Raw genomic sequence first — 26,415 nt, 5'->3', positions numbered from 1 at the left:
GGCATCTGGCAGGAAATTACCATGAATCCTGTTTCTCTCTGCAGTCACACACACGCACGCCGCTCTCCTTCCCTTTCCCTTCTCCTTTCCTCACCCTGTCTATCTACCTTCCCCTCTCCTCACCCAGACCCCAGGGAGCATCCCCAACCCTGTGCCCCAGGGCGACTCTGACCCCAATTCCCCTCCTCAGCCCCGACAAGAAGCATGAGAACAGGTTTTCAAGGAGCAGAGAATGGGCTTTTGGGCAACACTCCGGGCTCTTTGTGCACCTCTCCCTCTGTTCTGTGTGCTTGGAGAACCCTGCAAGCCCCGGGGTGGCTCTTCATGTTGTTTCCTGCCCTCTGCACTATCGCTCCCATCAGGCTACAGTCAGGTGGCTCTGCTCCATATCCCTCAGTGTGGCCCTTGCCAAAAAAAATTATGACAGTATTAAATGATTTTATTACAGTAAACTGCAGATTGCGTAGTGTAAACACAGGTGGTGCAACACACCTTGCTTTCAACTGTATCCATGCCAGCAAAGAAGGGCAGGATCTGGCCCCATGTGAGGTCTCCCTCTGTGCCAGGACCCCCTGAACCTCAGCCCCTCTGGGTTGTGTTTTGGGGCAGGTTTGTGACCCAGTTTGGGAATGGACCTGGAAGTTGTGGGGTCAGAGCACAGCGAGGAATTCCTGCTCTCCCTAGAAACAGCAGGGTTGCATTTTGCACAAGGTTTTAAGTTCTGTGGTGTTTGTTCCAGAGGGGCATAAAAATCTGGAGGGGACTGAATGCTTTGGGGTCTGCCATGGAGAACTCAGCACATCATGGGCTTCACTTCACTGGAATCAAGCAAAAAGAGAAAATCCCATTGGATGTTACCAAAAAAGAGCAGCGTGAGGGTGGTGGAAACCCCATAGCTGCATCCAGGGACAGGAGATGGTGGCATGGGGTTGGTGGCATGGAACTCAACACACAGAGATCGACACACAGAGCTGGTGGCACGGAGCTCCATACATGGAGCCCCTGGATGGACAGGAGCAACACCAGGGCTGAACATGAACAAAGGCCCTTTGAGCACCAGCCCTGACTCATGCAGAACTGCCTGCAGGAAGGACAGCCCCCATCTGCCTTCTCCCTTCTTCACCCAAAGTGCTCTGGAGCACGGGCTGTCTTTTTCCCCCTCTCCTTTTGCTTTTACAGGTTTCATTTTGGCTTTGATTCCAACAAGTTTACTGACAGATTACTTCATTTTAACTCTATGGCTTTCCTGTCTTGTGGGAGGCATATTTCTAAGTATCATATTTATCAAAAGGACTGTGCAAAAACAAGGGCCAGAATTACTCTTTTGATGGTTCCCCCAATAAGTACAACGCAATAAATTTTGGGGGGGGGGAAAGGAAACCTGAGCAGAGACCTTCAGAACTGGGTCTGGATGTGGGGCATGGGCACAGCTCCTCCTGCCCTGGGGGGACGCATTTCCCCTCCCTATGACTTTAAATCAGAGCAGCATTTCCATAAATCACGCTGAACACTTATTTATTGGACATAGTTTTGGGGCTCTTAAAGCATGGAAAATAAATTTAATGGAGCGTTTGGAGCATTTCTCCAATCTTTTGAGGGATTACTTGGGGAATTTGTCAACGGAGCCAAGCACAGCAGCTTGATCCAGAGAGATGGGAAAGAAATTATGGGAGATACTCTACAAAGGCCCAGGTGTACCCTAAATCACATCAAAAAAGATTAATGTCAAAGCATTGCTTGCCAGCAGAGTTGATTGGCAGCGCTGCAGTTTATTTAATAAACTATCATTTTAGCCAGAGGGTGACTTTAATCTGAATTACATTCTCTTGTTTTTGTCGTACGCCACACCAAGCGATTTATTGGAGGCTGTTGCATACCTCTTAACCTCAAACACTGCAAGAAAGAAGACGGGAAGCCTACAGAGCCCCGAGAACCTGGAGACAGCAAACCCTGCTCATTCCCTAGGCTGAGAGTTCTGCACTGTGCCGAACTGAGCCATGCATGTGCACAGCAAAGGGCCCCAAGGCCGTCCTGCCCCTCCACGGTGCTTCTCCCTCTTGAAGCCATGAGGAATTTCACAGACATTTCCAAAGCCTTTAGGGAGATACTATGGAAATGTGCAGCTGGGGGGACCGAAGCGCCCAGGGGCCCCTTAAGTAACGTTTGTGCAAACGGACAAAGAAATCCTAACTAATAATGAGCCCTGTTCCAAGGTTATGATTGAGTTTTTCCCCTGTTCTGCTTGATATTTCTGCCAAAGAAAGAAAAATCCTCGCTGAAGTCTAGCAGGAAATCCAATAAAATTTCTTCAAAAGATGGGTCTGACATTGAAAAATAGCAAAATTATAAAAGTAGGCCTCAGAAAAGAAAAGGGGAGAGTTATTATATCTGGCACCTAGCGAGGGCCCAGAGCTCCCTCTCCAAATGAGCCATCACAGATTGAAAGTGTTTAGCTTCCCGTTGATTAAATACGGTGAAGGACCCGAGGCGTGCCAAGCCTTGGGGATCGAAAGTTTGTTTTCAGTCAGAATGTGTTTTCAGTCAATGGAAAAAATGGTCGGCCTGTGCCGGGGTATGTAACTGAGAAGCCTCAGGTTTGGAGTGAGTAATGGCTGTGATGCAGAAATGCAGGAGGGTTGTTAATCATCCGACCCCGGCCCCCGTAACTCAACTCAGCAACTCCTACGACTTTGGAAGTAGGTTTTTTTTCCCTTTTGCTCTTTTTAAAGCTGCATATATATGCGTGTGTGTGTGTATGTATGTATTTATATATATATAAAGGTCATTTTCCTCCATTTTACTTTTTTGCACATGTTAGTATTGCCTCCTTTCTCCCAGTAGTCCACCAGACATGGCACTGGGGCTCTGTGCTCCTGCCTGTGAGACGGGAAATGGGATGGGGAATGGAGTGGGGAATGGGACGGGGGGAGAGAGTGGCATGGGTAGCATGAGCCAACGGCACCTTCCAGTGAGACCTGTTGGCAAAGTATTGGAAATGGCTCTCCTGGAGAGCTCGGTGGGGAACTGCACATCCCTGCAGACAGAAGAGGCCATTGAAAGGAACCATTTCATTGCTAGGTTGTGCTCCTGACTTCGAGCAAAGGCTGCGGCTTGTCCCCGCTGTGAGCTGTGCACCGGGTGATGCTCTGGGCTGGGGACATGCAATGCTCAGCCTGCAGGAGCCAACAGCCCCTTTCATAGGGAAAGTTGTGCAGATGGGAAGGATCAAACAGACCTCCGTGTCCCCTGGGGTGAGAGTGGGGCAGGGCTCGGGTTCAGCGGTAGGTCAACAGGTCACTGCTGAAGGGACACAGGGTGGCTGTGGGGACACGGGGTGGCTCCTGGGATGTGGCTCAAAGGCTACACAACCACACTTGGTGCATAAGAAGCCTGCATATATCAGCAAAAAACAGCCTCCTGCACCAGCTCCCTCCCCAACCTCCCCATCCTCCCCATTCCTTCCATCTCTCCCCATCCATCCCCATCCCTCTCCAGTTCTCTCCATCCCTTCCCACTCTACCCATCCTTCTCCTCTTCCCCATCCCTCCCCATCCCTCTCTATCTCTTGGGTCCCATGTTGGCCTTCTCCACACGCTCCTTTCCACCACCTTCCCACTCTCCTCCATTCCTTTCTTACCCTCACATGAGGTGCCTTTATCCATTAACATCGTTCACCAGGCTGCTTCTCATTAGATAGCCAACAAATTCCAGGAAGACAGGACACCCACTGGGCTTAAATGAAATTAGAGAACAGAGCAGTGCTACAAGTGGTTTAATTCAAATTATAGCAAGACGTTATTGCCAACTGCAAGTGCTCAGAACCATGAGTCAGACCCCCACAAGGAATGAGACAGGCTTAAAAAAAACATGACTTGTTAAGTATATAATTAACTTTGGGGTTATTTTTATTTACCTTCCAGTTTTTAGCCTTCAGGAGTCAAATTCCTGAGCTTGAATGAGTGCTGGAAACCACTAAAGATCAAAGAAGGGGGAAGAAGAAGAGAAATCTCCCACACTCCCATGTTGCCGGGGACTGAAAACACCACCACGTGTCCTGGGAATGGAGACAGAACCTCTGGAGCTGGGAATAGTGTGGAAATCAAAGCCCAGTGCTCCTCCAAGTCAGGAGTGGTGGGCAATGTCAGTGTAACCCTCAGAGGACCCCTGGAACAAGGCAGAGTGCTCTGTTCCAAAGCAAGCTCTGTGCTCTTCATGGAATCAGAAAACCATGGAAGTTAGAAAAGACCAGTGAGATCATCCAGTACAACCATCTTGTAGGTATTCTCAGGGGGCTTTGAACAGGGAGCATCGTGAGCTACTTGCTTGAGCCATGTAATAGAGACATGGAGATGCTGCAACAGTGCATGGACCTCATACACCTGCATGGCTCTGCAGAGGGTAAACTAGCAGGAAGAGCTAAACATCCCATCATCTGTGGGTACAGAAATGCCATGTCTCACAGGAGCAGCCCCATCTTGCACCAAAGCATCCAAACCTGTGCTCTCTGTCCCAGGCCGTGTCTTCACCTGTTTCCATTGAACAGACAGTACCCTGCTATCTTTCATTGAAACATCATGTCCAATTTCTCCCTTGATTAAGCCCATATTTTGCTTGGCTATAAGTCAAATAGAAGAGGGCTGCACTCAAGTGAACTGATCTTGTTTTGCTTGCCAGTAGGTAATTTGATAGACAATTTGGCAGGCATCCACTCCAGAATTAAGCAAACCTGAGCAATAAAGATGTAGAAAAACAAAAGCCGTAATGAGCAGTCTAGTTCCATTCAATAGCAACTTGTTCCACCCTCATCCCTGCTGCCATGCGTGGTGCTGCACCTTGCTGTCCATAGGCTGGGCAGGGAGCTCCTATAGGGATCCTTGGGAGCAATGGGTTATGAGCTCTGGTTGCATCTCAGCTATGGAGGATGTGCTGACCATGAGCTCAGCACCCCAGCAGCACCCATCCTATGGAGATCTATCAGCACTGCACTGCTTTGGCCACGGTCAGAGCAAAGGGGTTGTCAGCTGCCGCCACGCCGCTCCATTCCTCATAATGACATTATGTATTGCTGGCATTAATCATGCTGCTAGGTAAGCATTATGGCACTTTTATGGTAGCTTTGAAGCTAATCTGTCACTAATGCCTGCTGGATTATCATGATTTCTTACAGTTGTGATTCATTAACTCAGATGCCTAATAGAATTAGTATTAAACATCTCCCATAGACTTCTGCCTCAACACGGTGAGTTCTGAAAGCCCTTTCAGCATTGCTTTGTGTGGCACTAAGTGGCATAGCAGCGCATTGTGTGGGGCTGTGAACCAGGCACTGCAGCACCCTGAGGCACAGCAGGGCTGGCACAGAGGGGGTTAACCCGGTCTGGGCACTGCTCAGAAAGAGCAGTGTGATTATCACCTGGCCCTGGAGGAATCCCTTCCCCAGGCACTGCAGTGCCGTTCCTTGTCAGATGATTATTCCTAATAATCAATATTAATTTTCAATGCATTCTCTGAGGCTTAGAATAATTTTCTTGTGTAGGATAAGATTTGGGCTTTGAAGCAGCCTGAAAAGAGGGATTATTAGGATTATTATTATTAGCGTTATCGCTATTATCTTGGGTTTTAAACAAAAATCCTATTTAGATACCATCTCCCCCAGCAGCAGGTCGTGCAGACCTTTATCTGCCCGCTTCCCTCCGTGTGCTGCAGGGAGCAAACTTTGCAGCTGTTATTTGTAATGCAGGGCCAAGAGCAGAACGTGGGGCAGCACCGCCTGTTGGGTTCTGTTGGGTTCTTGCAGAGCACGGACCCAGGGCATGGATTTCTGGTCTTTGGTGCAAACCTTAAAGCTTCTTCATTGTGTGGCTTGCACCGAGCTTGCATTTAGACACCTTGGTTTGGTTCTGTCCTGGATTTCCTTTATAAAGCCATGATCTTGGCTGGGGAGAATCCAAAGATTCACGGCTCCATGGCTTCTCCCAAATTGGAAATGCCACTTTCCAGTAGAGTGTCCCAGTTCAAAAGGAGGCAAACAGAGCGGTCCTGGCACTGGATGAGGGCTCCTCACTGCAGCCTTTGTTTCGGGGAGTGAAAGAAGCGCTCACGGGACGGCAGTCAGCCGGGAGAAAACTTTAATTAGGGTAACTGGAAGGCGGGCTTTAACCAACAGCCGCGGGAGGCCGGGTTTGATCTCCTTGTGGGACACAGCGTGTGATGAATGGTGGCCCGTGGGGGGGATGGACACCTGCCCCTCACATGCTCTGGCCCCCGGCGTGGGCTTTGATCTCGGGGGGATGAGGGGGAGTGATGCAGCGCATGGCTGCGTGCTCCTGGCTGCTTTCATGTGGCTGAGGGGGGTCTGGGGATGGCGGGGGGTCTCAACCCGGGGTCAGCACGCATTGCCCTGGGAGAAGTTCTGACCTTGAGCCTGAGGGTCCCTGCACTCCCTCCAACATCAAACTTCCACTCATGTCCATCCCACTGCCTGTGGGGTCTCCTCCATTGGGTCACCCTGCCCTTCCCACACCAAAGAAGCCGTGCTTTGTAGATGGAGCAGTGTTCATCTCCTGTCCTAAGCTCTGCTCACCCACCCCTTGCTGGACGCAGCTGATTGGCACTGGCATCTTTGTGCCTGGCATGGGCCTGGGGTTATTCTCAGCTCTGACATTTGTGCCAATCCGGCAGCACAGGAGGGGGTCCAGCAGGGTGAGAAAGGGGATCCTGGTGGCTCCAGTTTCAGCCCGACCTTGAGAATGTAGCAGGACCCCCCAGACCTTCCCAGAACCCCTAATTACACAAACAAGTGAGCACAAGGGTGGCACCGGGATGCTCCATGCCCACATCCTCTGCAGGCAAAGGACAAGGCGCAATGCATTGTGATGTGCAAGCAGAGGCCGTCCTCATTTTGGGGAGAGAAATGGCTGAAGGAAGCTAGAAACAAGTATGGGAAAGCCCTTCTCTGTACTGCATAAATATAACAAAAACAAATTTCCAAAAGCCCTGGACAAGCCCGGTAAGTCTGTAATGTGGTGTCCTGTTTCCTAATCTCTCCAGTAAGGAAGCAGTGTGCTGAATTTAAAATATCCCTCTGGTAAATGCTAACTATTTAAAGAGTGCTAGGGTCTTAGAAATGCAAAACAAAGATTTGTTGATTAAAAACACATGGTTTGTTCTGGAGGCATGAGTAGCCAGAAAAATCAGTTCTGACAGTATTTTGGCTTTTTCAATCCCACAAGACATGATGGTGATTTATTATAGTGATGTCAGCTGTGGTTGAAAAAAGTTCCCTGTGTTGTCTTAATAAAAGCGCTTTACCTTGAAATCATTAAGCTCTCAGCCTGTTTGTTTGAAGCAATGATGGTGGCTGTGAGCGGTCCCCTCTCCATCACTCAGCCCTTGGGGCTGTGTGTGGAACCTGCATGGGGATGAGGATGGGGTGGGCAGTGTTGGTGCATCAGCTTTGAGGTTTTGGTGGAAAGGAGAAAAACTCGTCCCCACCACGTTTCATTTTCCTGCCAAGATATATAGGTGTCATTTGCTGTGGGTATGAAGCGATGGAAGAAGTATGGCAGAAATAACCTGCTGGGCTTGTCCTGCCATCCCTCATCCTGCTGTGAAGGCAGCTGAGCTCAGCAAATCGGATTAGAGATGATTTACCTGGGGCATGGTGAAGCGCCATCACAGCGAAACCAAAGCACAGCGCTGCTGAATATCCCCACTCTGAGCACAGCTCCAGCTTCATCCCACCTGAATTCTGGGTCTGTTGCCCTTTGCAGAGCCCTCAGCAGCACAGCAGCCCTGCAGAAAGCTTCAGTCTCCCCAGGCACAGTTTGCAATTCATGTTTGCAGGATCCATGCAATGTAAATGCAGTGTGCTGACTCCAACCTGTAGGAGGTGCTCCCTGAATCCCACACTCTGAAGTCCCTGCTGCAGGCCACCTCTGCCTCCATTGCAGCACAGCTCTTGGTGTGGGAATTGTATTAGAAATAATGCAGATGTTGAAAAAGCTCCACGGGTTGTTTACACTGAAGCCCCAGTGTATGGTGGATGGGAGAGTGTACAGTGTGAGCTGAACTCTGCCCCTGCTGAAGCGCATGGGAACTTTACCAGGGACGGGTGCTTGGCAGATAGAACAGATCATATATTATCTGCCTTTGCTGGAAGAATGATATTTTTCCATCAGCATGATTATTTTTATTTGACTTTTAAGTTGAGCTGGAAGACAGCACGGTTTCCATCCATCACTGCTGCGCCTATTAGAAGATTAACCAAGCTTCATCAACTTAGTGCACGGCATGTTTCTGTGGCTGTACATCCAGAGGAAAACAACTCCAAAGGAACACAGAAGGAAGCTTTGCAGGACCCAGAGCACTTCTGCTGGGAAGTGCAATACGAGGGACCTCAGCTGCACATGTTGCAGCTCCTTCCTTGCTTCACTGGATGCTCCTGGAAGCTCTTTGCAAGCACCTGGCTCAGTCTGTGCTCTCTGCTGCAGAAAAAGGCTCTGAGTGCTGGTTCTGAGTCCTGGGGATGTGAATTGGAGATGTGTACAGATGAGGAGAGCCTCCATCACAGCCCCTTAGGCACTCTGGGTTGGCAGATAGGGATGGGGCTTCCTGCAGTGAACCACAGCAAGTCCGAGGAGAGTTGGGGCAGAGCAGCGTGTGCCCTGTCTTTGCCCCTGTCCCTGTGTGCCACAGCCACTGCTCCTGGATGCAGGAACCTCAACCACACCGTGGAGTTTGGGGTCTCCTCCCATTCGTGTCTACAAGCAAATTAAAAATTAAATAAATAACCGTGCTAGTTTACAAATAGAACTGTTACTTGTTACTCACAGTATTAACAGTCTCCTTTTATTTTTTTTTTATTTTTATTTTCTTTTTTTTTTTTTCTTTCGAGTCTGTGAAAGACGTTTGTTTCAGTTGCCAACATCTCTACAGAACTAATGTGGGTGGATTGTGACAGATATAATTTCTCCATCCTACAGTTTCATCAACTTGAGTTCTGTTAAACTATACCCGCTGGGCTTAGCTCCTTTTAAAGTTTCCGCTTTGACAGGTAGATTTATTAGTCTTGAAATTTGTACAAATCAGATGTCACTCGTGGCAACTTGTCAAAATGTCAGTCTGGTGAGGGAGGCATGAAAGGATTTTCTGGAGAGAGACGGGGAGGCAGGCTTTAAAGAGCTCGAGCAAAGCAGAAGAAAGGAGCTGGGAGGGACGGCAGCCCGCTTGATCCTGGGGGTTTTGCTTTATTAAATATCTAGCGCCATACAGCGGGAGATGTGCAGGATCCTGCCTGCCCAACATCAAGGCTGTCAACATCCGCCGCTGGCTCCCATCGCGCAGCCAGCCGAGCTCCGCAGCTCGCTCTGTGTATTTAGGGCAAGGATGAGGTGTGGGGAGGGGAAAGTTCGACTCTGCTTTTTGAGGTTGTTATGTGTCTGCAGTGTTGCATTGCAACCCTGAACATGGAGCTGTGGAGCAGGCACTGGAGGGCAAAGCATGGGTGGGCTGAAGGCAGGGAGATAGAGGAGTGGGGAGTGATTGGCAGCAGAGCTCATCCTGATCCTCATCCCATTCCATCCTCATCTTCATTTTTATCTCCATCCCCATCCCCATCCCATCCCATCCCCATCTACATCTCCATCCCCATCTCCATTTCATCCCCATCTCCATCCTCATCCCCATCCCCATCCCCATCCCCATCCCCATCCCCATCCCCATCCTCATCCTCATCCCATCTCCATCCCCATCCTATCCCCAACCCATCCCATATCCATCCCCATCCCCATCCCCATCTGCATCCTCATCCCTATCCCCATCCCCATCCCCATCTCCATCACCATCCCCATCCCCATGCCCATCCCATCCCATCCTATCCATTACATCACATCCCCATCTCCATCCCAGGAGAGCTGCAATTAAAACCATTGACCTGTGTCTTGCTGATGAAGGCAGGACCAAACCCAAATCACTCCTGTAGAAGACCACGCACTGTGAATGGTTGGGACAGAGCTGCCATCTCCCTCCGCATGGCCCAAGTAATTCTGTGGCTGAAGTTTTCCCATGGAATACATTTAACATTGTAGAAACGAAAACTTAGAAAGAAAGAGAAAAAAACCACGCCGTACTTTAGAAAAGCAGATTAAAAAAACATTATTTTTGCTTGCCATTTCCAAGAAGATCAAGAAAATTTCCACCAAAATCAACATTATTTCTTTTTCTATGAATATTTACAGTTTGTTTGAAAAGAAAAAATAGAAAAAAAATATCTGTTTTGGCTCAAAAGATATTTGTTGATATTTGTGACAGGAGATGCCACCTTCCCTGGTGAGGCACAGACTGGGGCTGTGCAGTGCCACCATAAAGGGGATGAGAGTTGGCCAGTGAGGGTGCGTGGGATCCCTTTGATGACACACAGCTGCATCCATTGCAACTGGAGCAAAATGTCCTACAGAGAGATGCTTCCAAAAAGGAGGTCTGGTTGGGAAAGGGCCCACCCCCACAGAGGCCATGTCCCCCCTGGCTTCGTGTCTGTGTCTGTGCTGGAAAGCAGAGCAGGGTATGTGGCTTTTGTCCATCCCGACCTTAACGTCCTGCTCATTGCGTGCACCTAAAAGAATTGTGAAATAAAACTGAAATATGGGATATCTCCAGGTTTTTAATGCTGAGATTTGTGGTGGGGAGAGACCACGCATGAGCATAGAGGGAACTGTAGGGTACAGAGTTAGTTGGTACACGAGTACCGGACTCCTTCCAGCACTGCAGCAAGCAAAGGAGAGGGGACAAACCCCTTCACACCACAGGGTTTCTCTGGAAGCAGTCACTCAGTGTTGTTTCCCTTTATGGCGGCACCATAATGAGGAAAAAAAGGCCATTTTGGGTGCGGTGGGGAGCAGGACTTCTGCATGCACTGCGTTGCGGGGGGAGAGCGGGAGGCGGGGAGGGAGGAGAGGAGCGCCTGGCACGGGTTCAGAAAGCTCTCCAGCTCACACATCTGGTTCTTATATTTCAAAGTTAATTAGTCATATTGAGGCTGTCTGAAGATAAATTTATCATCCAGCAAAAACACAAACAGTTTGAAAAATGAAAGGAAGTGAGGTGACACGGCTTGACGTTTAAATAAATCATTTTAACATGATTAAAAAACTTGTCCTCCCTGACACCCGGAGCTGGAGGCTTTGTAAAGGCGTTCTGACAGAGACAGGGCCCTGCTGGCTGCACAAAGCCATTCCCTGCATGGAGCAGATCTCTGTGCCGCCGTGCTGCGGCCATGCAAGTTTCCCATTGCTGGTCATTGTCACTGCGCACACCAGTGGCTGTCACTGCATGCCCTGTTGGCACCATGCAGGATCCTTAGATCCATGGCTTCAGCTTTATGTCGTATTATCAAACTGCCTTTTTGCCAGCTTGATTAGCAGAAGGCGGTGATGAAACGAAACGCGCTCCCTGAGCATCCCTGCACTGTGCATTGGTCCCATGCCAGGTGATTCTATTTTGGCTTTGCTCATCCTGGCTGAGTGCAGTGTCTTTCCCACCAGGTTCCAGCCTAGGGGTTGGGGTCCAGCCCTAAATGAGATGCAGACCAAGGCCACTGGACCTCAGAGAACCCTCAGTTCCCTTTGGGCCCTGAAGTGTAAAATGGATTGTGTGGGGACTACTGCACCCCCTCCCTGCTCCCCAAAGGGCTGAGGGAGCTTGGGCAGAGAGGGCGGATAGACAGACACAAGGAGTGACAGACACAAGGGTGGACACACAGGTGGACAAATGGATGGTCGCATTGACACAGGCAGACAGAAAGACTCAAGGAGCTGTGCAGCCTTTTCAGAGCTGAGGAAGCCAAGGGAGGGGGAAGACGTGCATGTCGTAACAAGAAAAGATCTCTCCTGGGCTTGAAGGAAGCAAAGTGACAGAAAGGAGCATGAAATGAAAATAAATAAATAACGAAGTGACGCTTAATGGATAAAATGAATATTCAAGTTGTTTCCAGGGAAGAATCTCTGACTTTGGTGCTGGTTACAGTTACAAGGTTTGTGCGTTTTCTTGCTGTCAAAGCCTTCACCATAATTGTCCAAAAGTTCCTTATCTCTAACAAAACTGTCAGCTGCCTTTGAAGTATCAGAACAGTCTCATCACATCCTATTAAATAGTAAACATCATTTGCAAGCGTGCAGCCCCTGGCAGCAGTGTGCGTTGGGGTGGGGGCATGTGGTGGGGCTGGGCACAGGGATATGGCTTTGCCATCCCCAGGTGGAGGAGCAGCTCTGCTGGGAAGGAATGCAGTGCTGTGAATGCCACCCAATGTTCTGCTTTTTCCTTCAGCCAGATTTGGAGAAGTGTATCTCACGTGTTGAAGTGTCTTCCGAGAACTGAATCTTTCATAGAAGAGTAATTGTGCAATTAGTTATGAATTAGTAAAAATTCATTCTAATTACTTCCAGGTGTGACACGTTTTACGCTGCAAAATATGGAGGGGACTGACGTTGCTCTGTTGGCATCCACTGTGGGAGCAGATGTGAACAGAATCCAAGCCCACCTGGCACAAATTGTTGGGTGTTGGGGAAACCTCTCTGTGGGGGAAGGGGGGTCCCTGGGAGTGGGGTGGTTTCCCCCACATCCTGATGCAGTAATGTTTGGTCCATTTACTCAGCTCTTGGACACGGGTTGAGGCTGCTCTCCATGGGGAGCCGGAGACCCTTGTGTCCCTGTGGAGCTGGAAGCTCAGCTCTGGGAAACCAGGTGGATCCCATTGTACCCATCATTAAAACCCTGGAAATCTCTCCATAAAGCCAGTGAGATTTCCAGCCCTAATTCCAGATCAAAGAGATGTTGGGAAGGAGCTTCCCAGGTCTGAGCGCTTATCTCAGCCGGAGCCGCCGACGTTTGAAGTTGCCCCATCAGTCACTAATCAAAGATCTCCCTTCAGATGGGGAAATCAGAGCCCTTTCAGCAGGACGGGTGGTTATCGGCTCCCAAACACCGCCTGTCTTTGCTCTGACCTTCTCTTTGTGAGCTGACCCCAGAGCAGAAGTGCCGCGCAGGGATTGGCCCTGCAGTGCTGGCACGCGCATGGCTGCGCCTTCAGATCAGCAAAGAATGTGAGTGTGGGGGTCATAAAACCCTCCAGAGGTAAATAAATACATGCTGGACTCCCCAGTTAACACACAGCAATGGCAAGCACTAACAAAGAGCTGCATTTCCACTCAAAGGGGGAATCCGCAGGGCTATCGGCCTCTGTTTTCCCTCATCACACACAGACAATGCTGAGGGGAGCAAACCCTTAAGCACAGAGCAGGGAGGGGGGCATTGCAGTTGGGAGCCTCCTGGGTGCAAATAGAGCCCAACACAAAGTCTTTATTCAGCAGTTTTCCATCCACTCTGCAGAAACGTACACCCATGGGACCCTCTGTTCCAGCACAGCACACACTGCAAAGGGAGCAGAACCCTGCTGCAAAGTCCCCAGCAAAGCAGCACGTGGCCTTGCAATGGTCTGAATCAGCATCAGAAGTTTTCGCTGAAAACACCATATCTTTTTTAAGCTAAATTACATGGATCCCCAGGACTCTGCCCTTGAGTTCCCCAGCAGCATTGCACATGGATCTCTGGAAAATTGCCTGAGTGCTTCTGTTCAGTTTTGCAATGTGCTGCTTTACCAGATTGGACAAGCTGCTGGGAAACCTCTTATAGCAATGGGTTTGGGGGCTGACATCTGCACCATCGTGTAAAACATCCCCTGGATATCTCAAAGAGCACTGAGCGTGCCCTGGTACAGTGCTGCCTCTTAGCTGTGCCCGTGGGTGCCAAGACCAAGAACATTCCTTGGCTGCAGCCACGGTGTTCCTGCTGTGCCCACAATCCCTTCTCTTTGCACAGGGATCAGATGGCGCTTCTCCTGATGGGAATTTGCACCTTGCAACTCAACGTGTGGTGGGACAGGACTGCAAGGAGCTCCCCTGCAGGTCCTGCAGAGAGCTCAGAGATCCATAACTGCTATTCCAGGCGATGGCTCCATTTTTGGCAGTTGTCTCATGGCTCCGTATCCTCCATGTAACTGGACTCTTCATGTCCCTTGTGCACAGGGTTAACCCCTGGGGCAGCACTAATGGGCAGCAGCAGTGGAGCTGTAATGAGATGGGAGGCACTGGGCTGCACTATGGGGGTTGGGTGGCACACAGGTGGGACTGGTCGCCTCCCCTAATGTGGGGACACTGACCCCCATGCCTCCATCACTGCATTGTGTGAGGTGTCCCCAGGTGACACCACACTGCCTCCTCCTAAGGAACACATGCCAAACAACCACCCAACACAGCAGGCAATGAGGGCTGGAGCTCACCGAGCACCGAACAGCACAGCTTTTGTTGGGGTAGAGCTCATTCCTTTCACGTTTGCCCGTGAGGCTTTGCATAATTAGAATGGAGCCTCTCCTATAAAAGCAAGCTCCTAGCATCCCAGTGCAGCAGCAGTCCTTTTGGGGTGAGACTAAGCCCCATCCCAGGGCTCCTCTGGGACCCCGTGCACACAGCAGAGCTCACTGAGCCGGCGTGCCAAACCCAGAGCTTTTTTTTAATAAGGCCTCAGACAAACTCATAAAAAGCCCCCGTCAGCAGGGCAAATTTCATTCCAGCTGGGAACTGGATTCCTGTGAAAGGAAAGTGCCAGCAGGCCCTTTAGCTCCAATGGCACGACCAGACACAGCTATAATTAAGGTCTTTTCGATAGCTGCATGAAAGCTGTTATGAATTTCAGTGGGCAGAGGGGCACAGAGGAATAGTAAATCACCCCAACAAAAGGTATGGGCAGCGGGGAGCAGGCTCCGGTGTTAACCAAGCACTGTTGTAAAGAACTTAAATTATGAACACGTGCCATAGTTAGAGCAGGGTCAGCTTTAACTGGGAGCCCATTGTCCCCGTGGCGCCAAGCATGGAGGAACTGGGCTCCACACCTGGCTCCTCTGTCCTGGAGTTCCAGACCTGTCAGTGCCCTGTTTGTCCCTAAGGATGGGAGGACTGCTGGCATCCCACACCATGATGCTGGAATGGGCATTTCCATGCAGAGCCCAGCAAGGACTCGATCCATATGGGAATATAGGGAATGCAAAGAGGGGCAGCTTGGCTGCAGCCATCCCATGACCCCATACAGCTCTGCCCAAGCAGCTCTCTGCAAGCAGGACTTCCCTCAGCCGTTATTTCATTAACTACTGTCAGCACCCGCCACGCACAAACTGAATAATCTGTTGCTGATTTGTACATGGATTTGTACCGGAAAAGGGTTTTGCTAGAGCTGGCTTTGCACAACCTCCTTTATAAGTCTTGGGGTCACAGGCATGGGGTGAATGCTGGGCACAGTGTAACTCAGCACCAGGGCAACCAACCCATGGCAAGCCCGAGCTGGATCATTTATTTCACCCCAAATTGTGTGTGTGGAGCAGCAAGTCTGCACCAAAGCCCATCAGTAAAATGAGAAAGCCAAAGACTGCGCCATAAATAAGGACCGGTTGACACTTCTTAAAATCATAGCTTTAGCACACAGTAAAGTGTCTCCTTTTTATCAGGAATTTGTTGACAAGGGTTGCAAAAAGATCTACAAATAATACTGAGTGGGGCTATGAAAATGTATTTGTGGAACATTTCAGTATCAGGGATCACCATTATATCAGAAGAATTCATCTTCCTGGAACATTTTATTAGTATCTCAATTTTATAGCTGATCCTTTCTAATTTTATTTTTTTTTTTTAATTTCTATCTTTTTTTATTCTTTTCATTCTTCCAGCAACTTCAGCAATGGGAAGAGCCCTTTTTCCAGCCATGGCTGCAGGGATTTGGCTGATCCAGCTCCAAGATACCACCATCCCATTCCATTCCATTCCATTCCATTCCATTCCATTCCATTCCATTCCATTCCATTCCATTCCATTCCCATCCCTATCCCATTTCCATTCCATCCCACCCCATTCCATCCAATCCCATCCCAACCTTAACCCTTTCCATCCCCATCACCACCCCATCCCATCCCCATTTCTATCCCTATTCCATCCCATCCCCATTTCATCCCTATTCCATCCTATCCCCATCTCATCCCATCCCATCCTATTCCCATCCTGTCCCCATCCCATCCTGTCCTCATCCCATCCCATCCCATCTTCATCCCATTCCATTCCCATTCCATCCCACTCCCATCTTATTTCCATCTTATTTCCATCCCATCCCATCCCATCCCACCCCATCTCATTCTATTCCCATCCTGTCCCCATCCCATCCTATTCTATTCCCATCTTGTCCCCATCCCATCCCATCCTCATCTCAGAGCAACTGAGGGAATGGAGCCTTTTCCCCAAATAAAGCTCAGCCCCGGTGCCTGCACCCACTCCTCCCCACAGCAGCACATGGTCTCATCCTGCCCTCACCCTCAGCCCAAAGCAATGATGAATGCCCTGCAGTGGCACTACAGACAGCCATAAATAACGCCTTGATCCACAGTGCCGGCAGCGTCCATTAAGGCTGTCTGGATGGGGCTGTGATACCCCAGGACTGTGCTGGGCCCAGCCACAACATTTATCAGTGTGTTTTCCTCACCCCATAAATCATCCCAGCCAGGAGCCATATGGGAAACAGCCTCAGCAACACCCAGCAGCAGGCAGCAGCTCCACAGAGGGGCACTCTGCCCACCCCCAATGGTTGCCACTTGTGCCCTACACACGTCTCTACATTTCATGGCCTGCCAGGGGCACCCCATGGCTTTCCAGATCCGTGTTCCCATCCCCACCTCAAACATTACAAAGATCATCACTTTGATACTATTTGTATTATTTTAACTGAAAGGACCTCCTGGCACAGGGATCCATGTTTCCTTCTCATCCCTTCTAGCCACTGAACCTCAGAGCCTCCTCGCCTTTCTCACTCTTATTTCTTCTTATGCACAATGAGGTGTAAATTGACACCAAATCAGCCTGTTTACACTTCACACCCACTGTGCACAGGGAAAAAAAATGTGTAAAGCGATGAAGAATGAAGCCTATTGTTGTGGGGCTTAATTGAAAAGGGGAAAACATGCCCCTAGGTTTTACAGTAAGGATTTATATGTGTGTTTAGCACCCTCACCTTGCATCATAACTCAAGATATGGCCAAATAATGTATAACAGCATCTAGCGACAACACCCTATGTAACATACCTGGTGTTTGGGGCAGTGAAGGAACCTGCCCACAGGTTTCCTGCTTGAAGCTGGCTTTCTCCCCAAGCATTTCCATCCCCAGCTCTGCTTTACCATGTCTCTTTTCCTCACTTCCATTGTGATCCACTGAAACCAATGCAAAGACCCTACAGAACTGGGATTTGGGAGCTGCCCTAAAGGGGTTGAGCAAATCTCTGGGCACCTGAAGCCATGTGGCGTGGAGCAAAGGGCAGCTCTGGAAGCCCTGTGCTGCCTGTGTTGAGGCCTGTCTTGTAGCTTCTGCCATAGTGAACTCTTGGGAACACATTAAATTAAATGCCCTAAATTCGCCTAACTACGCATTTAATTTGGCAGTAATAGGACACTCTCTGTATAATAGCGGAGTTGCTGTATAATAGAAGAGTAGCTGCATATTAATATTTTGATTATTAAGGACATGTGTATTGGAGGCTTAATAAGTATGTAATATATTATTGCTTAATTGCTCAGACTCTTAAGTATGTTTTCATAATTAGCTGCTATTTAGTTAACGTAAATATCCGGCTTATTAAATATAGACATGCATTCTGCTTGCAGCGGTTCTTCATATGAGTAGCACCCGAGGACAGCAGGCATCCAGCAGGACCAGCTCTGTGCTGGTGTTCAGCAATCACATCCCAAGCCCTCCCAAGATTTCCAGTCCCATTGAGTGCAGTGGGAAGCTCTACCCATGGCTTTGTCTGGTTCCTCTCACACAGAGATAATCCTCTTTACCTGGGCCAGGTAGCCAGTGTGTTTCTCCCTTCCTTCATTTGCTGAGCTGGGAGGCTTTTGAGCTGGGCTTTCACTCTACTTCCATGGAGGACCCATAAAGTCTGGATGGAAATGGAAGATGGGAATGTGTATTTAATGATCAGTCTGAGTGGGTCCCACGTCTCAGGGATCACCAGCATTTATCTGGGGTGAACACCTGCATAGGTGGCAGCTCACAGTGCCAGGGATGTCTGTCCTTTGTGCTGTGGGGTCATCCCAGCTGAGGTCATGAGAAATGGGTACCACTGTGGACAGCAGCTTGGCTTGTCCTATACTCCTCCTGGGGTGAAGGAATGAATGCATAAGTAAGTGGATAAACAAAGGCGATACCTTAGGAAACCCATATCCAGGGCTGGCTGGTGGAAATGCTCTGTGTTGGCTGAGCACTGGGTTTGGTCTGCAGGGGCAATGCTATTTCAGGGTTGATCTGTTGAAGTCACATCCAACCAAACTGCTCTATGATGTACAGAAGGGGTCCCGAACCACAGCCATGCAGAGATCTCAGCTCTGGGTTATGTGGGGTGAGGGACACATCTCAATCCTAGGATGAAACGGCCCTAAGGGCTCTAAACTCATTATCCATCCTTGCAGATTTGGGGCAGATTTCTCATACGGGCTCCTAAATGCCACATTTCAACGCAGTTATTGCCCCAGTGCCTAACAGGCGAGGCTGGCTGAACGAGCCAATAACTCACCCGCTGCAAACATGTTTATTTGAGGGTGTTTTTTTTCTTCCCCTTTTAAGAGCTTTAGCAAATACAGTACATACAAGGAAAGAAAAAGCCCTGATGCCAGCATGCATAATTCCTCCAGGAGCAAGTCTGATAGGAACACAAAAGCGTGCACGCTTCCAAACTGTAACCAATATTTGCACATTGGAGTGACTAATTCTCTACTCCGAGCCACAGAACAATAGGCGTAATAGCAAGGTGCATTAATGCAAAGCGTGATTGTCTGCTGCCGTGCTTATTTGACACATAAACAAGGAGAGGAGGAGGATTTTTATCTACCTGTATAACTATTCGCTGAACAGCAGGTTACAAATGCGCTCAGAAAATGCTGACCCAGGGCTGCTCCTGTACCTCCTGTGCTGGATTGGCACATGATTTGCAGCACTGCGGGAGTTCTATAGCTGACCTCATTAGCAGTGCATTTCCTGGCTTGTTAGCATCATATTTGTATAATTTACGGCACCTTCGTTTTTATGGAATGTGTTCCTTGTAGAGTGTAATGGCAGCAATATATTTAACCTCTCCTATTTAGGAATGCTGTTGCTGAAGGCAGCCTGGAGATATAAAAGGGATTTTTTTTTCATCTCTTCTTTCTCTCTAGCATGCATATTTTTTTTCCCCCTCTCCACTCAGTTGCTACATACCCAAATATACGTGTAACCTACGAAGTGTTCATAAAAGGAAACACAAAGCTGCGCTCAGGAAACCGCAGCTTTCGCAGGAGCGTTCCCAAGGTCAAGCCCCTAAATCAGCTCAGTGCCATCCTTCCAAAGCCATTACTCGGCTGCTGGAAGAGGAACGAGAATTGCACCAGCAGAAAGGAAGGACAGTGCATGGAGGTGGGATGGAGTTGGGCTCAGCTCCTGGCTCTACTGCCCGCCCAATGGCACTGCTGCTGGGGATGCTCCTTTGTGCTGCATTTCATTTGCAGCACCTGCATGCATGTGGTGATGGGGAGATGCAGCTGCATGTGATGGTGGTGATGATGCAGCTCTGCAGTGCAGACCTGGGGATGGTCCACACCTCAGCCAGGTGCCCTGGGACCACAGCAGCCCCGTCCCTGCCTCCCTCTGTGCCTCACAGCGAGATCCCGATCCTCATCACTTGATTTAAATGGAGCCTGTCTCATTAGGAGGCGGTGTACCTGCTTAGTTGCCTAAACACCCCATTTCCATGCTGCTCAGGCTGTCTGTGCTATCTCGCAGTGATGGATTCCATGGGTGGAGAGTTGCATAGATATACATCTGTGGGTGCTCCCGTGCTGCAATAGCAAATCCGGATCTCTCTGCTTCTCCCTCCCTTCCACTCTGCACAACCTGAGACCCCTAAACCTACCCTGGCTCCATTCACTCTGGGCATGGGGAACAAATGGGGCCACAAAAGTGCTATGGAGGCAGCTCAGGCTTTGCCATCCATCAGCTGCCCCCCAAGGTCGTGGTGTGGGGCGAGCCTCAGTGCTGCACCCCTGTGCTGCTTTGCATCACCACCACTCAGCTCTTGGGCTGAGCTAATGCCACCCCCTGCCCCACTGCTGTGCCCCATAGCCACCTTATAACCACCCCACAGCTGCCCCACAGCCGCCCTGGAGCTTACGGCAGCCCCGGCAGCATCTTGGTGCTTTCTTGTTAGCTGCACTCTAAGCAGGAAAGTGACTGGCCCTGACAATATAATTTACATCGCTGTATAAAACTATCTGTGGAAGCCAAGCTAATTTGTGCCAGATTAGGCTATTTGTCTCAGCCACTGTCTAACGGCACAATCTATCAGAGGGCTGTTTTCAAATATCGCTTTTCAAGCGTGCCCTTGAGAGGCGGGAATTGATTGGGATCTTAGAAAGCAAAATTACAGCAATAACTTAAAAGAAACAATAATTACTGAATCATACCAGTGTCAGCACTCTGCAAAACACGAAATAGCCATCAAACCCCAATCCAATATATTCTGCAGCAAATTTATTGAATGGAAAAAGCAGTTGAGTGAGGCTTTTTTTTTCTCCCCCCCCTTTCCCTTCACCCCCTCTCTCTCTCTCCTGGTACATATGGTTATCTCCAAACCGCAAGTGAATGAGTCGATAATTCTTGTCATTGACTGCTCCATTTTCAGAGAGTCAAGAGAAGATCCATTAGGTACCTCCCGACGCGGTGTCTTTCCCCTTCCCCTCCAGTCATTTGCGAGTCTGCGCTCCTCGGGCAAACAAACATATATAACTAATCATCTGTTAAAGCGCCGAGCCCCCTAATAAATCTCTGCAACTGAAATACTTTAATGGGTAATTAATTGATCCTGTTCCAGAGGAGTAATAAGATAATAAATTAGACAATATTTCACTCAGTTGTGTCAGTGTACTGCTAATGGTGCTGTAGGGCTAAGCCGAAGGATAATAAATTAGCCAGAAATTAACTGCTAAGAGCTTTCTGCAGAGAAATTGGCTGACAGGCAAGGCTTGGTGATTTAGGGCCCTGATGCCGTGGTGGTGCTCTCCATTCCCTTTATTTATTTTTTGGTGCTCACAGATATTAACTCTTGTTTGGGGCTGGAGGAAGGAGCACGACATTATATGGCGCACTGCATCGTGATGTGGTGTGTCATGGCATGGCATGGCACAGTGCAGCAAGGAACAGGGCAAAATGGCATGGTGCATAATGGCATGGCATGGAATGGTGCAATGGTGCAACATGGCACGGTGCAGCAGAGTACAGCAAGACTTGAGAGCAGCAGATTTATTGCAGTCTGGTTGTGCTGCATGTAGGTAAATTACTTTTGTGCTGACTGTAAAGACTGTCTCCGAGGTGAGTTATTACCCATCCAGCAAACAAAAAGGAAATATTTTCTTGTGCATGTGTCATATTTCTTGGGAAGGTACGGCAGAGACATTGGGAAAGGTGACACTGGGGGGACAGATTCTCATGTGGTGTAAAGCAGTGTGGCACTGCTGGGCTATGGAGGTGCCATGAGTGGTGCAGATGAGAAACTGGAGAGGGCTGGAAGTCTGCATCATTGCAGCCCCTTGCTTTCCCCATCAGACTGTGGCCCCCCAGCTGGCTGGAGTTATGGGGATCCAAAGGACCCAGCACCTCCCTGCACTCGTAGACAGAGGCTGCAGTGGGAGCCCTGCATGGCAAACCCTCATCTTCTCTGATCCTGGGGGCTAGTGAGAGGATTACAGTCATATATTGGAGGCACTGGAGGAGGTGTGCAAGGGGCTCAGGAAAAGAAGAGGCTGATGAATGGCATGGGAAGCTCCCCATGCAACCCACAGCATCCCACACTGCACAGCATCCTGCATCCCACAGTGACTTGCATCCCACAGCATCCTGCAGCATCCCATTCCATCCTGCATCCCACAGCATCCTGAATCCTGCAGCATCCCACAGTGCAGCCCCACAGCACCCTCACAGCCCCCTCCTTGGCTTTGCCCTCTCCTGCTGCCATTGCTCCCTGGGAGGAGGTGAGAGCCCAGCACTCAGCCAGGGCACCAAAAGAGCTCGTGGATGAGATTAAAAGCAAATCAAAGAAGAAAAATCGTGGTACGGTTTATGTCTTCCTAATTAAAACCCCGCCAGTCTCCCTTCTCTCCCCCCCCTTTTCCAGCTAATGTTACACTAACGAGCTGAGTTTAGTGGCATTTATGTAGATAAAAGTCCCGATGATTGATCTCAATGGCTTGTTAAAATTAGTTTCAGTCCACCATATTGATTTAATTCCATTGCTTGAAAGTGCTAATTAATAATGATAATAAAAGTGTCTGGGCTCATTATTATCAGGAGGCAGGTTGGGAGGGGATGAGGGGTACTGCGGTGTGTGTATCACTCACTGCACCTCCAGTGGAGTTGGGAAGGTGGCATAGGGCAGAAACAACAGGGATGGGGGTGAGGGTCTGCCCTCAACCAGGGGCAGTGCTGTGCTCTGCAGGATGGTGGTGGGATCCCCTGTTACTCTCTGTGCGGTGGGATCCCTCAGTTCCCATCAGCTCAGTCCCATTCCACAGCTGGGATGATATGGTAATTCCTAAGATGTTTGGTGCTGAGATTATTGAAGGATCCATCCATGGACCAAATCACATGGAGGAGCCCCTATAAGGGAATCAGCACTGCCTGCATATTGATGCTCTCAACCTTCTCCAGCTACCTGCTGTCTGCAGCTCTCGAAACCTCTTTCCAGGGGAAATTAATTAGAGCAATTAATATATTTACGTGATCATTCAATGTACTGATTTTGGACAACTGCAGAGGAAACTTTTCTTGCCTCCATCTGCTCTCTTTGTGCCATTTTGGGCACTGCTGGCCCTCATCTTCCCCTTTTATTTTTACAATTTCTCTCTGTCTCTCCCATCCATCATTTTCTCATTCCCTCTCTCCCATCCACAGCTAATGGAGTCTGCAGTAATTCAGCCCTCCTCGACAGGGCTGTAATTTCAATAAATAATTACAGGCCCTGATTTCATCTCTCTCCTTCCTAAAAATGCGACCACACAAACTCATCCCAGGGTTAATTAGCACTGGGGCTTCAGGTCAGCCCCATGGCATTGGGCCGGGGGCTGCAGCCCTGCTTTGCTCCCAGTGCTGGATCTGCCTTCAGCATCTCAAGCTCCTGCTGCATCCCCATGGTGGGATTCATTACCCATCCGTGTGGTCAGCAGCACAGATCAACATGCAAAGAATAAAGGGAACAAACAAGCACAGAAGGCTGGAAGCAGCAAAACCAGAGCCATGCAAGGCCAACAGCTCCACTGCCACTGCCTTTGGTCGGGGCTGCAAACAAAGTGAAGGTCCCTGAGTTCTCCTATAAATGGTAATGATAACACAATTATCATGCAAAACAAAAATTAAGTTTAATGGTGCAAAGCCAGGGTGTACTGTGGAGGTAATTCATATTAATTATGTTTGGATTAAAAGCTTATTTCTTTTGTTAGCATCTGCAAGTAGGAACTTAGCAGTAAAAAAAGCTGCATATAATTACTGCATCCTATGGAGGAGCAGTGTCGAACTTAATGGAGCATCCCCGTTCTCTCTGGGCACCCGAAGAGTGGTAATATTTCACATTTTATGAAATACAGGAGAAATAAATTACAGGTTTAATGATGAGCATTCATTGGGCTCGTACCACACTGCGATTGGCTACAGAGAGCGCCAGGCCTGCAGCCCCTGCTGCAATGCAATGCCACAGTTGCTGTGACACCACTGCAGCAGAGCAAAGCCACCATCACTGTGACCCCCCTGTGCTGCAGTGCCACCATCACTGTGACCCTGCTGCAATGCAATGCAATGCCACCATCACTGTGACCCTGCTGCAATGCAATGCAATGCCACCATCACTTTGACTCCCTGCAGTGGAGCAATGCCACCATTACTGCAATCCCCCCGTGCTTCAGTGCAATGCCACCATCACTGCAATGCAATGCCATCATGGCATGACCCCCTGTGCTGCAATGCATTGCCACTACTGTGATACCCCTCTGCTGCAATGCCACCATCATTGTGACCCTGCTGCAATGCAATGCAATGCCACCATCGCTGTGTCCCCCTGCAGCAGTGCAATGCCACAATTGCTGTGACCCCCTTGTCCTGCACAGCAGTGTCACTGTCACTGCGACCCTTCTGTGCTGCAGAGCAGTCCCACTGTTGCTGTGACCATCTCACGTCTCTCCCATCAGAGCTGTGAGCACAGCTGTGGGTCAGCTTTCAGCAGGTTTTGTTCCCATTCCACCCTATGAGCAACATGGGACAGGGCCGATCCCACTGTCATCACCCCGAGCCTGCACACTCTGTGGGCACTCTGCTCCTTATTAGTCCACAGCCCTGTGGATGCCAGCTGCTATTTTAATTCCTTTGTGCTGATGGCGGCATCAGAGAGATCGGTGCTTTCCTTTTAAGCACAAACCACTTTGGGGTTGGCCCAGGAGTGCTGCAGGGCTTTCATTGGAAAGCAGAGCTGCAGCACTGTGAGGCCCTTTGCCTCTCCTTCCAGGCGTTATTTCATCACTTTGCCCCAAATTCCACACCCCAATCAGGCTTCCCCCCTTCCCATCCATTCTGCAAATAACTGCTCATTGTGTCACCACTTTTCCTGAGGGCCTTCAGTTGCATTGATGCCACAATTTGTGCTATCTGGTTATTGATAAACAAATCAGAGACGCTAAAGCTGGGTGAGGAGGTGCTGACTCCACAGCCTCACTGCCCTGAGGGCTCCAGAACTGCAGACAATCTCACATCACATCCCCATACATCCACCCATGGCAGCTCCATCAGTGCATCCTTCAACCCCATGGGACACAGAGGGGTCCCCAGGGAGAGGTCTATATGGCCCCAATGCAGGAGACCCCACAGTGAACAGCTGCACCTCTGTATTTGCTGTTTGTATACGCGCATATGTATGCACACACAGACACACAGAGCAGCTCCTATAGATCAGCACTCCTCCTGCCTTCCCGTTTCCCCCTTTTTGACACCATAAATCTCTGTTTTTCCCAACTCACGGCAGCGATTGCATCATCTCCCATCCGCCCCCTCCCCGCCCAACGCAGATTAAGATAAAGTGATAGCGCTGTGTCAAAGAGTGCTTTACTGCCACACTTGGGATAGAAGAGGAGAGGTTAATTTATCATCGCTGGGGAGAACTGACAGAGGAGAGATATACTACCGAAGGGGGATTTAGCACAGGGCCAAGAAACTTCACACTATTTTTACCATCTGTCACATGCTCTAATAAAGCAGGACAAAATATGAAGAAAGGAAAAATGAACTATCAAACACTGATGTAATGCAGCCCATAAATCTAATTTAATTACTTTGCATGGAGACAGGTCCTCGAGTCCGTGTGAATATACTGGATTTTCTTGGCAACTTAACAACTAAGTGTTTTAATAACATCACACCATAATTTATTCTGCTTGAAACACAAAACCTCTTTTGTGTGAGTTTCGTTCCTTTCTTTTTCTTTTTTTTTTTTTTTTTTCCCCTTCTTTTTGGTGTGTGAGAACTGTTAATTTTTCCTGCTAATGTCAAAACTGGCATAAATTCACACGTGAACTTGAAGCCTGGCTGTGAAAAGAGGCGGAGGTTGGCGAACGCCTTTTATTGTTCGGTGCGCGCGGGGCTGTGAGCAGCAGTGGGGCTGTGGTGGCTGCTGGGGAGTGGGACTGCAGGGGGTGTTGGGCAGAGCTGGGCTGTCCCCAAAGCAGAACTGGGGAATCCAGGCATTGGGAAGCATTGGGATAATCAGAATCATACAATCATAATCATAGAATGGCCTGGGTTGAAAAGGCCCACAATGTTCATCTCATTCCAACCCCCTGCTATGTGCAGGGTCGCCAACCAGCAGCCCAGGCTGCCCAGATCCACATCCAGCCTGGCCTTGAATGCCTGCAGGGATGGGGCATCCACAACCTCCTTGGGCAACCTGTTCCAGTGCGTCACCACCCTCTGGGTGAAAAACTTCCTCCTAATATCCTAATACCCTAAACCTCCCCTGTCTCAGTTTAAAACCATTCCCCTTGTCCTGTCGTGGGATGCCATGAGCCAAAGCACACAGTTATCACTGAATGAGCTCCTGTGAATCTGGATGCGGTCACAGAAATTATAGCTAATAATGCAAGCCATATGTCAAAGGTTCCTAAGATCCTTGTGTGCTGGGACACTATTTTTCCAGGCTTCATTCTGAACCATTAGAGATAACACTGACTTTGTGTGCCTCTGTGATTAGGAAGGGACATTACAGTCCAATTTTG

The 26,415-nt window shown here is 49.2% G+C and overlaps 1 long non-coding RNA gene across 1 annotated transcript in view; it reads right to left on the bottom strand.

Moving 5' to 3' along the window:
* Positions 1–3,806: 3,806 nt before the first annotated feature.
* Positions 3,807–26,415, bottom strand: part of LOC107323722 — a 29,135-nt gene continuing 6,526 nt past the window's right edge. The window contains exons 2-3 of the long non-coding RNA XR_001559325.2: positions 9,932–10,094; positions 3,807–8,759 (exon numbers count right to left, since the gene is read on the bottom strand). This is a non-coding gene — a long non-coding RNA (uncharacterized LOC107323722). The remainder of the gene's footprint in view (positions 8,760–9,931; positions 10,095–26,415) is intronic.

Source organism: Coturnix japonica, chromosome 22, assembly GCF_001577835.2.
Source record: "Coturnix japonica isolate 7356 chromosome 22, Coturnix japonica 2.1, whole genome shotgun sequence".
Taxonomy (NCBI): Eukaryota; Metazoa; Chordata; class Aves; order Galliformes; family Phasianidae; genus Coturnix; species Coturnix japonica.
This window is presented reverse-complemented; position numbering and strand designations above follow the sequence as displayed.